Source organism: Sturnira hondurensis, unplaced genomic scaffold (assembly GCF_014824575.4).
Source record: "Sturnira hondurensis isolate 20B ecotype Veracruz unplaced genomic scaffold, ASM1482457v3 Scaffold0001872, whole genome shotgun sequence".
Classification (NCBI taxonomy): domain Eukaryota; kingdom Metazoa; phylum Chordata; class Mammalia; order Chiroptera; family Phyllostomidae; genus Sturnira; species Sturnira hondurensis.
Genome location: NW_028074503.1, coordinates 2,044,018 through 2,055,541, shown reverse-complemented (window position 1 = coordinate 2,055,541; position 11,524 = coordinate 2,044,018). Strand labels below are relative to the sequence as shown.

At 41.5% G+C, this 11,524-nt stretch overlaps 1 pseudogene; it reads left to right on the top strand.

Annotated features, from left to right (window-relative positions):
* Nucleotides 1-3,076: 3,076 nt before the first annotated feature.
* Nucleotides 3,077-11,068, top strand: LOC118980063 (40S ribosomal protein S6-like; annotated as a pseudogene).
* The last annotated feature ends 456 nt before the right edge of the window (nucleotides 11,069-11,524 follow it).

The window sequence follows — 11,524 nt, the reverse complement described above, 5'->3', positions numbered from 1 at the left end:
TCTCAAAAAAAAAAATAAATAATTTTAAAAATACATAAAAGATTTCTATTTTAAACTCATTATTTTTATATAGATTCTATCATGAGATGATAACATTTTAAGTATATTTTAAGGTTAAATAGATTATTGAAATTAATCTTACCCATTTATTTATTTATTTATTTTAATGTGGTTACTTGGGAATTTTTAAAGTATATATGTGACTTTCATGATATTTCTATGGCCAGAGATGTTTTAGACCTTTGCTATTTGTTTTAGATTCAGTTGTGTTCCCCCCCCCCAAATGTATATGTTGAAGCCCTAAGCCCCTAGTGACTGTATTTGGAGACAGGGCCTTAAAGAAGTAATTACAGTTAAATGAGATGATGTGGCTGGCTCCCTGATTTGATAGGATTGGTGTCCTTAAAAGGAGTGGAGGAGACACTAGGGATGCGGCACACAGAGAAAAGGCCACTCGAGGACACTGTGAGAAGATAGCCATCTAGAGGCCCAGCAAAGTGTTCTCATCAGAACCCAAACCCTGCCGAGAGCTTGACCTTCCAGTGTCCAGAACTGTGAGAAAATAAATTCCTGTTGTCTAAGCCAACATTTTGCTATGGCAGCCCTAGGACTTATTAACACATTAACCAGAGTGCGATCCACAGACCAGCACCCATCACCACCTGTGGGCTTATTAAAATGCAGAACCTCAGGCCCCACCCCACCCCAATGGAACTAGAATCTGCATTTTTCTCAAGATCCCGGGTGACTTAGGAAGCCCTGTTCTGGAGAAAAGGCCAGCTTTGGTCAGGGACTTCTAAGTAGAGTGGGAGAGGGGATGTGGAGAGTGTGCTGTGGGGTGGAGAAGTCAGAGGCTTTGCCTGGTGGCCTCTGGCTCCTCAGGGAGATCAGCATCAGTAGCCAACATTGGGGAAGAGCCCTGGAATTCAGATACCCAACCCAGGGAGATTTTTCTGCTCCTGATGATTAGAGTGACTGCTTTTCAGAGCTGGTGGTGATCCTTCAGGAAATATCTAGTTCACATCCTTGGGGAAGGATGCTACAGCTGACCCAAGACAACTCGGTGGGGATGAGAATCTGGCCTCCTTACTCCCAGTCTAAAGTAGGCATGTTGCTACTGTTTGATTTAATTCAACATAAAAATTCTAACAAATAGGTACAGTTGAGGGGTTTTTGTTGTTGTTGTTATTTTAAATGCGGAGAAGCCTGTCTTAGCTGGTCTTGGGAAAGGAGAGAAAACGGGCCCAAGTCTCGTGCGCATGAAGGGTGAATGCACACTCTAATATCAACCACATGTTCTTTGCACATTTGATAGGGATCCCACACTTCTCACTTCAGCTTTTCTACTGAAGGTTACCAAATGCCATAGGAATGTTTCACCACACAAACTGGCCATATAAGCTGAGAGGTTTAAAGTACCAGGCAGAGTGAGTTAATCTATGCCTTGATTTATCCATGTGTCTGATTATTTAAAGACATTCCTGGCATGGAATTATAATTCATGACTGACTTGCTAATTGGAAATATAGATGTGTGCCTCCCTGTCTTTTCCTCTCCTTGTGCACACACTTAGATGCTGATTACAGTGGAGTTTGCAAATGGGTTGAATGTATTCTCGTTTGTCCTGCATTAATTCCTATAGACATATTGCTTTCTGGGAGTTGGAGAATCACCATGCAGTTGAAAGTCACAGAGCAGGAGCATGTAGATGGGGGGGGGGGGAGAACATGTTGGAGAGGAGTTAATGAGAAGTAGATGAAGATTAAGCAGCCGTTGCTTCAGTTGGAACCTACTGCTGCCTGGGAGCTGGACTGAAGGTGGGTTTCGGAGAGGGTTTTGGAGTGGATTTCAATTAAGATGCGAATTTCAGCTTTGCCTCTTGATGGGCCAGTGAACCTGGACAAGTTATTTCATCTGAGCCTCAGTTTACTCACCTATAAGAATGAGAATAATAAGACTTTTCTTGTGGAATTTTCTTGAAATATAAATGAGAAGATATAAAAAATGCACATATTAGGGCCTCAGTCAATATTGATTTTCTGTCTTTTCTTCCATTCTTCTTCCTCCTCCTATCGAAACTGAGATGTTTTCTACATTTGATGCTGGCAAGATGAGGTTCATTTTTACCTGCCCAGTAAGAGAAGAGATTATGGACAGATACAATGAGATCATCTTCAGGGACATTGATAGTTTTGCTTTGATTATTTTATTGAGATACTCAGTATTTTTCAGTTATCAGAGAACAAAATTATCACACACAGCAAACAGTGGAGATCTATTAATAAAAACATAGTAGAAGAACAACATGAATAATAATATCATCATTGCTCTATACTAAACAGGTAAGCCAGTGATCTTGGTAGTTGAATGTTTGGTATACTTTCAACAGGCCAACTCAAGGTCCGGCTATTTCTGTTGACATAAATCTATTTATTTATTTTTGTTTTGTTTGTGTGTGGTGGGGAAGGGAGAGGAGGTCCCCAAAATACAGCTTAAACTCTTAATATACTTAAGGTTCTAGACAAGAGTAACCCATAACCAAATAAAAGGCGTTCTAATGCATTGTGCCTCCCCCTCTGCACACAGTGGCTACTGAAGGACACAGGCACTTTTCCAGGGGAAACACTGTGACAGAGCAGTGAATCCCAGGAAGCAACCAACAAGACGCTTTCTCTATGTATTTAGCACCCCATAGAACTATGACACACTAGGTGCTTTCTCAGGACACCATTCATTTCAAGAACAGAGAGAATCCCATCCTACATGTGGGCTCTCTTTCTCATTCTTATATTGGAAGTTAATGAGTCTGGTGTATTCAAAAAGAAAGCCACAGAACTAGTGGCGGAATTAAAATACAGAAATAATATTTTCTGTGTCCAACAACACTAAAAAAATTTTCTTTTTTTCCTTTTTGTTAAATTTATTCAAGTGACACTGGTTAACAAAATTACACAGGTTTCAGGTACTTTTCTACAATTCTACAACACATCATCTGCATACTGTATCATGTGTTCACCAACCCAAATCAAGTCTCTGTCCTTCTCCATTTAATCCCCGCATACCATCCTCCACCTCCATGACCTTCACCATTGACACAAATTTAAATGGTAAGACTTGCAGAGACCTTTAAAATCAGCAGGAGATCTTTTTTGTTATATCCCGATGGTATATTTTTAGAAGGTCCTTGGCAAAAGGGCTCATCCAGGTATAGCATGTTAAAATATTGCTCTAATATTTCAGGTGTCAAGGACACTTAGATGAGAAATAAGGTCCCTCCCTGCATAAAGGGATAGTGCTGGTTTTTGGTCATTTTTTGGCTCTCCAAGTGGAGTCAGCCAACTAGACAGAGAGCCATGGCCCAAGCCAGAGGAGGAACACTGGTCTGTCAGCCACCCTCTCATTTTAGGACTTGGGAATCCAGAGGCTCTCAATCTAAGGAGCTGGAAACAGTAAAGAACCAAATGAAATATGCACATGCCTCTTTCCGTCTACTTCCGTGGACTCACACCCTGAGTCACCAGAAAAACAAAAATAACACTTACTATTTATTGGGTCGTTAACTACATGCCAGAAAAGGTTAACTCATTCCATCCTCAAAACAGTCCTCTGAGGTAGGAAACATTGTGTCCATTATACAGAAAATTGAGACCCAGAGAGGTGAATTAGCTAGCCCAAGTTCACCCAGCAAACAGTGAGCTGGTAATTGAATTCAAGTTTGACGAGATGATGCTGCCTCTTAGATCAGAGGCATTACCACAGCAGCCTATAGTTTTAGTTTATATCTGTTTTGCAACATATATTTATAATATAATATTATTAACTTATTACATTACCCTGGTATCTCCTTTTCCTTCAGATAAGAAAACATCTAGCAGGGTTTTCAAAACAGAATCAACATCTTCACCTGAATCAGAAATGACTACTTTCTTTTGGTGATCTCATTTCATTTTGTAAGCATTCTTGCATTTTCTAAATACCTACATTTTATCCTCTTTCACATCTTTAGTCTCACAAAACTGCCAACTTGGCCACCAGCTGCTGTATATGTATTCATTTGGAAGTCCAGGGCAGGTCTGCTCTGAGTCAGTCTCTGTGATCTTCCATGCAAAGACAACTACTAATATGATCCCACTTTCAAAGTGTTCCCAGTCTAGTGGGGACAACAGTCATGCAAACAGACAATTTCAGTGGAGTTTGTGACCACTTTTATACACTTACACACTTACAGGCAAAGCTGGAGAAACAGAGGATCAGCAATGACGCCAGCTTGGAAGCACTGACGTCAGCTTGGAAGCACTGACAAGTAGTTAACATCTAGTGGGTTGTAGAGGCTGGAAGGTGGAGGTTAGGCATCAGGGGAGGGCATATATATCAGTAGGAGAAACAGGGAGAAGGTATGACTGGGCCTGGAGTATTTTAGGACTCATCTGTGCGCCTTTGGGATGTGAAGAGCAGAGGAGCACAGGAGATGGGAGAGAAGTCAGGAGAAGTCCAGGCCAGGTAAGGCAGGCCTCATGCCTCTTGCTCAGGAGTTTAGATTCTATCCTGTGGGCAAGGAGGTCCCATGGAGGTTTTACAAGGGAAGTAACACAATGAAATACTTCTTTTAAGAAAAGCCTCTGACTTGAAAGGACACTTCTCCAAGGAGGACATACAGAGAATCTTTTCATACACATGAAAAGATGCTCAATATCGCTAGCTATCAGAGAGATGTAAATTAAAACCACAATGAGATACCACTCTACACTGGTCAGGATGGCCATCATAAACAAAGCAACAAACAACAAATGTTGGAGAGGTTGTGAGGAAAAGGGGACCCTAGTTCACTGTTGGTGGGATTGCAGATGGGTACAACCATTATGGAAAACAATATGGAATTTTCTAAGAAAACTAAAAATGAATATGCCTTTTGACCCAGCAATTCCACTGGTAGGAGTATATCCTAAGAACCCTGAAACACCAATCCAAAAGAACCTATGCACCCCGATGTTCATAGCAGCACAATTTACAATAGCCAAGAGTTGGAAGCAACCTAGGTGCCCATCAGTAAATGAATGGATCCAAAAACTATGGTACATTTACACAACGGAATTCAATGCAGCAGAAAGAAGAAAGGAGCTCCTATCCTTTGCAACAGCATGGATGGAACTGGAAAGCATTATGCTGAGTGAAATAAGCCAGGCGGTGAAAGACAAATACCATATGATATCACCGTTAACAGGGATCTAAACAACAAAACAAACAAGCAAGCAAAATGTAACCAAAGACACTGAAATACAGAACAGGCTGACAGGGACCAGAGGGGAGGGAATTTCAGGGGAAAAGGGGAAGGATTTATAGGAACTAATATAAAGGATACATAGACAAAAATTAACAGGGGTGGAAATGGGAGGGAGGTGAGGAGCACTGGGCGGGGGGGGTGGTGGGCTGGGATGGGAGTAAAAGACAGAAAACTGTACTTGAACAATAATTAAATTTTAAAAAAGAAAGAAAAGCCTCTGGCAGATGTGAGAACTATTGCCAAAAAGAGAGAGACCAATGACATGGCTATGCAGTAATCCAGATTCAAGACAGGCTTGTTGGAAGGAAACGGAGATGAGGCCACATAGGAAGACATTTCTTTCTTTTTTATTTTATTTAAGTATTTTTCAAGTACAGTTTTCTAGGAAGACATTTCTGAGTTAGCATTAACAGGGTGGAGAGTAGCCTACATGTGAAGGACCTGGGAGCTGAGTTCAAGCCAACTTTGACATGTCTGACTTGGTGACAGTATTAAGTGAAATGAGGCATAAGAAGAACATGTTTGGAATGTTGGGGAATGAGGTTAGAGTGTGAAATATAAAAAAAATAGGTGCTTTTGCTTGGGTCCTACTCCCAGAGATTCTTATTTAATTTGTCTGGGGGTATAGCCCAGACACTGGGATATTTTATTTAATCCTTCCAGGTGATTATAATGAAAAGCCAATTGAGAAGATATAAGAGATAAGAGAAGACTGATCATAGTATTCTCAGAATCAGTATTTACAGGCAAGAAGAATAGCCCAAGTGTTCATTAATAGGCTATTGATCAAGTTTACCATGTGATTCAAAACTCAGCCCCAGTTCCCAAGTAAAGCATACCCCAACCTGTTCCTCCCACTGAATGCAGCTATAAACCTGGGCAGAATGCATGGAACAGCAATTTGAGGACTCTGTAAAGTAAATAGTAGCAGATGGATTGGGAAGGAAGACCAGAGTTCAAAGTACCTCTGAACCAATGGTGCGTTTACTGTATTGTTAGCTTCAGTGGTGCACAGTCTAGACATAAAGTAGCCTGAAACTGCAAGTGGGATCCAAGGGAAACCCTCTGGCTCTGGCTCAAGAAACAGTAAACAGGTCTCCAAATGCTCAAAGAGAATGAGAGAAACCGTATTTTGTTTTTTTGTAATTCTTCTGGCTAGAGGATGGAAAAGGGGACCCCAGGAACAAGAGAAGTACTAGAGATGTTATAAAGAGAAAAGAATTTGGGCAAGTGACCTGGTAATGTTGTTTAGAAATCCCTGGGCTCACCTTAAGCTGTGGATACATGAATTCGACCCTGAACAGTACACCGAAAGCTTTGAGATGGAACTATAAACAAAGATAGACCACCACCCACACCCTACTCTGGCTACCAGGTAGCAACCATGCCGACAGATCAGGAGAACACTGCAAAGACTTTGAAGTGCAACTGACAGCATCCCACCACCCACAAAAAGTTGGTCGAAACTTGTAGCCTGCACCCAACTGGGTTGGTTGCTTACTAAAGTGAAAAAAATCAACATTTTCCATAGGATTTAAAAGATACCCAGAGATTCACATTATTCAAAATGCCCAGCATGCAATACAAATTTATTCATCATAGGAAAACCAGGAAAATCTCAACTTACAGGCTGAGAGAATAGAGATGTGGGAATCACCTAGCAAAGACTTTAAAGCAGCCATTATAAAAATGACCCAATAAGTAAGGACAAACTTTCTCTAAATGAAGAAAACTTAGACAGTCCCAGCAAAAATAAATAAATAAGAAAGGAAGAAAGAAAATAAAGAAAAGCCAACTGGAAGTATTAGACCTAAAAATACAATAACTATAATTTTAAAACTCACTGATAGGCTCAATGGCAAAGTGGAGGTGACAGGAGGAAGAGTCAGTGACTGTGAAGATGGATCGACATAAGTTCTCCAATCTCAATGACAGAAAGAATAAAGATTGGGGGCAAAAATGGACAAGTCTCAAGAACTTGCAAAACAATACCAAAAGCCTAACATTTATGTTATCAGAGTCCCAGAAGTAGAGGAAAAAGTGCAGTCTGAAGAAAGAAGGAAAAGGAAGAAAGGAAGGAAGGAAGGAAGGAAGGAAGGAAGGACTAAAAACGTCCAAAATTTGCAAAACACACAAAACCTACTGATTTGAAAAACCCATCAAATCATAAGCAGGGCAAACCCCCCCAAAATCTATGCCCCAAAATATTACAATCAAACTACTGAGAATTAAACAATGAAATATCACAAGCAACCAGAGAAAAGTGACATGTTAATTATAGAGGACAATGACCCAAGTAACTTCAGACATCTCATCAGGAGTCAAGTAGCCAGATGGAAGCAGAACAGCATTTAAAAAATACTGAGAGAAAAGAACTGTCATCCCAGAATTCTATACCCAGCAAAAATATGCCTCAGGAATGCAGATGAAATAAAAATCTTCTCAGAACAGAGTAGAATTTGTTGCCAGCAGACCTGCTTTAATAGTACATTTTTCAAACAAACGCCAGACGGCAACATGGAACACCGGGAATAAAGGAAGAGTAGCAGGAATGGTGACTATGGGTCAATATAACAGACTTCATTCTCTCAAATTCTTTAAACTCTGCTTTATGGTTGGAAACAATAAGTGTAACACTGATACAGTGTTTGCAAATATAATACATAAGGCAGCTACAAAATGAAGCAGGGAACATAAAGTCCCTGTATGGTGATAAGGTTTCTACATTCCTCTCAAAGTAGTAAAATATTGTCAAAAGGTAAACATGTATTCTGTAATTCCTACAGCAACAACATTATGCAAAGAGATGTCATAAAATATGCACACAGTACACATACAATAAATAAAACAGAATACTAAAAAGATTCAGATAACTGCCAAAATAGCATGAGGTAAAGACTTCTGCCAAGATGGAGGCATAGGTGGAAACACTGTGCCTTCTCCCACAACCAAGTTTGAATAAAACAAAGGTTTAGAGAAACAAAGACACAACCAAAGGACAGAAAATTGAATTATACGGAAGTCCAACTACATCTAACCGTTCAATGGGGACGGTAAGAGGGGCGGAGCCAGCAGCGAGCAGGGTCGGGCAGGACAGGGCCCCCGACCCAGGCACGCAGGCAGACGAGAACCAGTTGGGGTGCAGGGCAGACCGTGGGCGCATATTTGCACACAGTGAGACAGACCAAGCAGGCCCCGGGGGGCGAGGGCTGACGGCAGTGGCACACTCGCGAGCAGTGGGACGAAACGCGTGGGCCAGGTGACGACAGCAACTGTGGCACCGGTGAGGGCCGTGGCGGCAGGCGACGGACAGGACGCCACAGTCCCTCTTTGACCCCGCCCCCACATACAGCGTCACAACCCAGGGACTTAGTTGCCCTGCAATACCAGTGAGAGCCATTGTCACTCTTTGACCCCACCCCCACATACAACGTCACAACCCAGCGACTTAGTTGCCCTGTTCTAATGAACATTTTAGGGCTCTGATCCTGCTATGGAACAGGCACGAACAACCCGAAAGATGGCACAAGAAGAACTCAAATCCCAGAGCCAATAACTCTAAGTGACCGAGAAATTGACAGCCTCTCAGAAGCACAATTCAGGACACTATTTATCAGGATGCTCACAGAACTGGTAGATTATAGTCACAAATTAGAGGAACAAAGTCACAAATTAGAGGAATATATGAAGGCTAAACTAATTGAAATGAAGGGAGATGCACAGGAAACCAATAGCGATGGAAAGGAAACGGGGACTCAAATCAATGGAATGGAGCAGAAGGAAGAACAAAACATCCCACCAGAAAGGAATGAAGAAATGAGAATTCAAAAAAATGAGGAGAGGCTTAGGAACCTCCAGGACATCTTTAAACGTTCCAACATCCGAATTATAGGGGTACCAGAAGGGGGAAAGAAACAGCCACGAGTGGAAAACATATTTGAACAAATAATAAAGGAGAATTTCCCCACTCTGGCAAAGGAAATAGACTTCTGGGAAATTCAGGAAGCGCAGAGAGTGCCAAAGAAGTTGGACCCAAGAAGGAACACACCAAGGCACATCATAATTACATTAGCCAAGACCAAAATGAAGGAGAGAATCCTAGAAGCAGCAAGGGATAAGGGGACAGTCACCTACAAAGGAGTACCCATCAGACTGTCAGCGGATTTCTCAAAAGAGACCTTACAGGCAAGAAGGGGCTGGAAAGAAGTATTCCAAGTCATGAAATCTAAAGACCTACAGCCAAGATTGCTTTATCCAGCAAAGCTTTCATTTAGAATGGAAGGACAGATAAAGTGCTTCTCAGATAAGGTCAAGTTCAAGGAGTTCATCATTACCAAGCCCTTATTATATGAAATGCTAAAGGGACTTATATAAGAAAAAGAAGATGAAAATATTAACAGTGAAAGGACAGCAAACACACAGCTATTAACAACCACACCTAAAACAAAAGCAAACCAAGAGGACAGCTAGATCAGGAGTGGAACCATAGAAATGAAGAACACATGGAGGGTTAGAAACAGGGGGGTGGGAGGGGGAGAAGGGGGGAGAAGGCAGAGAAAATAGCATAGATGGTAGGTAGAAAATAGATGATGGGGGGAGGGCGAGAATAGTGGGGGAAATATAGAATCCAAAGAACTTGAGACACGTGGTTATAAACTAAGGGGGGCAGAATGGTGGGGGAGGGAGGGTGTGGGTGGAAGGGATTGAAGGGGGGGAATAGAACAACTGTAATGGTATAATCAATAAAATATATTAAAAAAATAGCATGAGGTAGAAAACAAAGAAAAAAAAGAGGGAACAAATAAAATAAAAACATTAGGCTTAAGTTCAAACATAAACAACTACATTAAATGCAAAGCAATTGAAAGAGACTGGCAGGCCTCTTCTTGTGGCCTCGTGGAGGCGGTCAGCTGCTTCAGGATGAAGCTGAGCATCTTTCCCAGCCACTGGCTGTCAAGATCTCATTGTAGTGGACAACGAATGCAAACCTTGTACCTTTTATGAGAAGCATATGGCCCCAGAAGTTTCTTCTCACGCTCTGAATGAAGAATGGAAGGGTTACGTGGTTTGAATCAGTGGTGGGAATGACAAACAAGGTTTCCCCATGGAGTGGTATGTTTTGATCCATGGCCATGTCCTCCTGCCACTGAGTAAGAGGCACTCCTCTTTCTTACAAACCAAGAAGACTGCAGAAAGCGCAAGTCTTTTCGGGGTTGCCTTGTGGATGCTGATCTCAGTGTTCTCAACTTGGTCATTGTTAGAAATGGAGGAAGATATGCCTGGTTTCACTGATACTACTGCACCTTGTCACCTGGGGCCCAAAAGAGTTAGCAGAATCCATGACCTTTTCAATCTCTGTAAAGAAGACAATGTCTGCCAATACACTGTGAGAAAGCACCCGAACAAAGGCAAGAAATATAGGATCGAAGCACCCAAGATTCAGCATCGTGTTACTCCATGTATCCTGCAACACAAATGTTGATGTATTGCTATGAGCAAGCAATGTACCAGGAAAAATGAGGAAGATGTCACAGAATATGCTGAACTTTTGGCTAAGAGAATGATGGAGGCCAAAGAAAAACACCAGGAAATGGGAGGGAGGCGGGGAGCATGGGCGGGGGGGGGCGGGCAGGGTTGGGAATATAAGAAAGAAAGCTGTACTTGAACAAGAATTAAATTTAAAAAATTATTTAAAAAAAAGAAAAACACCAGGAACAAGCTGCCCAGAGACACAGGCTGCCTTCCCTAAGAGCCTCTACCTCTAGGTCTGAGTGCAGTCAAACGTGAGATTTTCTAAGAGTAACAAATAAAGAACACATCAAAAAAGAAAGAGAGAGAAAAGAAAGGAAGAGATTGGCAGAATGAATTTTTTAAATGCCTAGACTATGTGGTGTTTTATAAAAACTCAGGCCCTGGCCAGTGTGGCTCAGTTGGTTGAAGAATCATCCCATAGACCAAAGGGTTGCAGATTTGAATCCCAGTCAGGGTATATTCCCAGGCTGTGGGTTCCATCCCTGGTCTGGATGGTTACAAGAAGGCAGCTAATCAATGTTTCTCTCTCTCATCAATGTGTCTCTTTTTCTCTCTGCTCCCCTCCCCCACTTCTTTTCTCTGTGAAAACAATGAAAAAATGTCCTCAGGTGAGGATAAAATTTTTTTAATTTAGTTAAAACAAAAGGTATAAGAAAATTGAAACTAAAAGTATGTATTACATACCCCAGAAAAAAATGTGGAAACTTATGT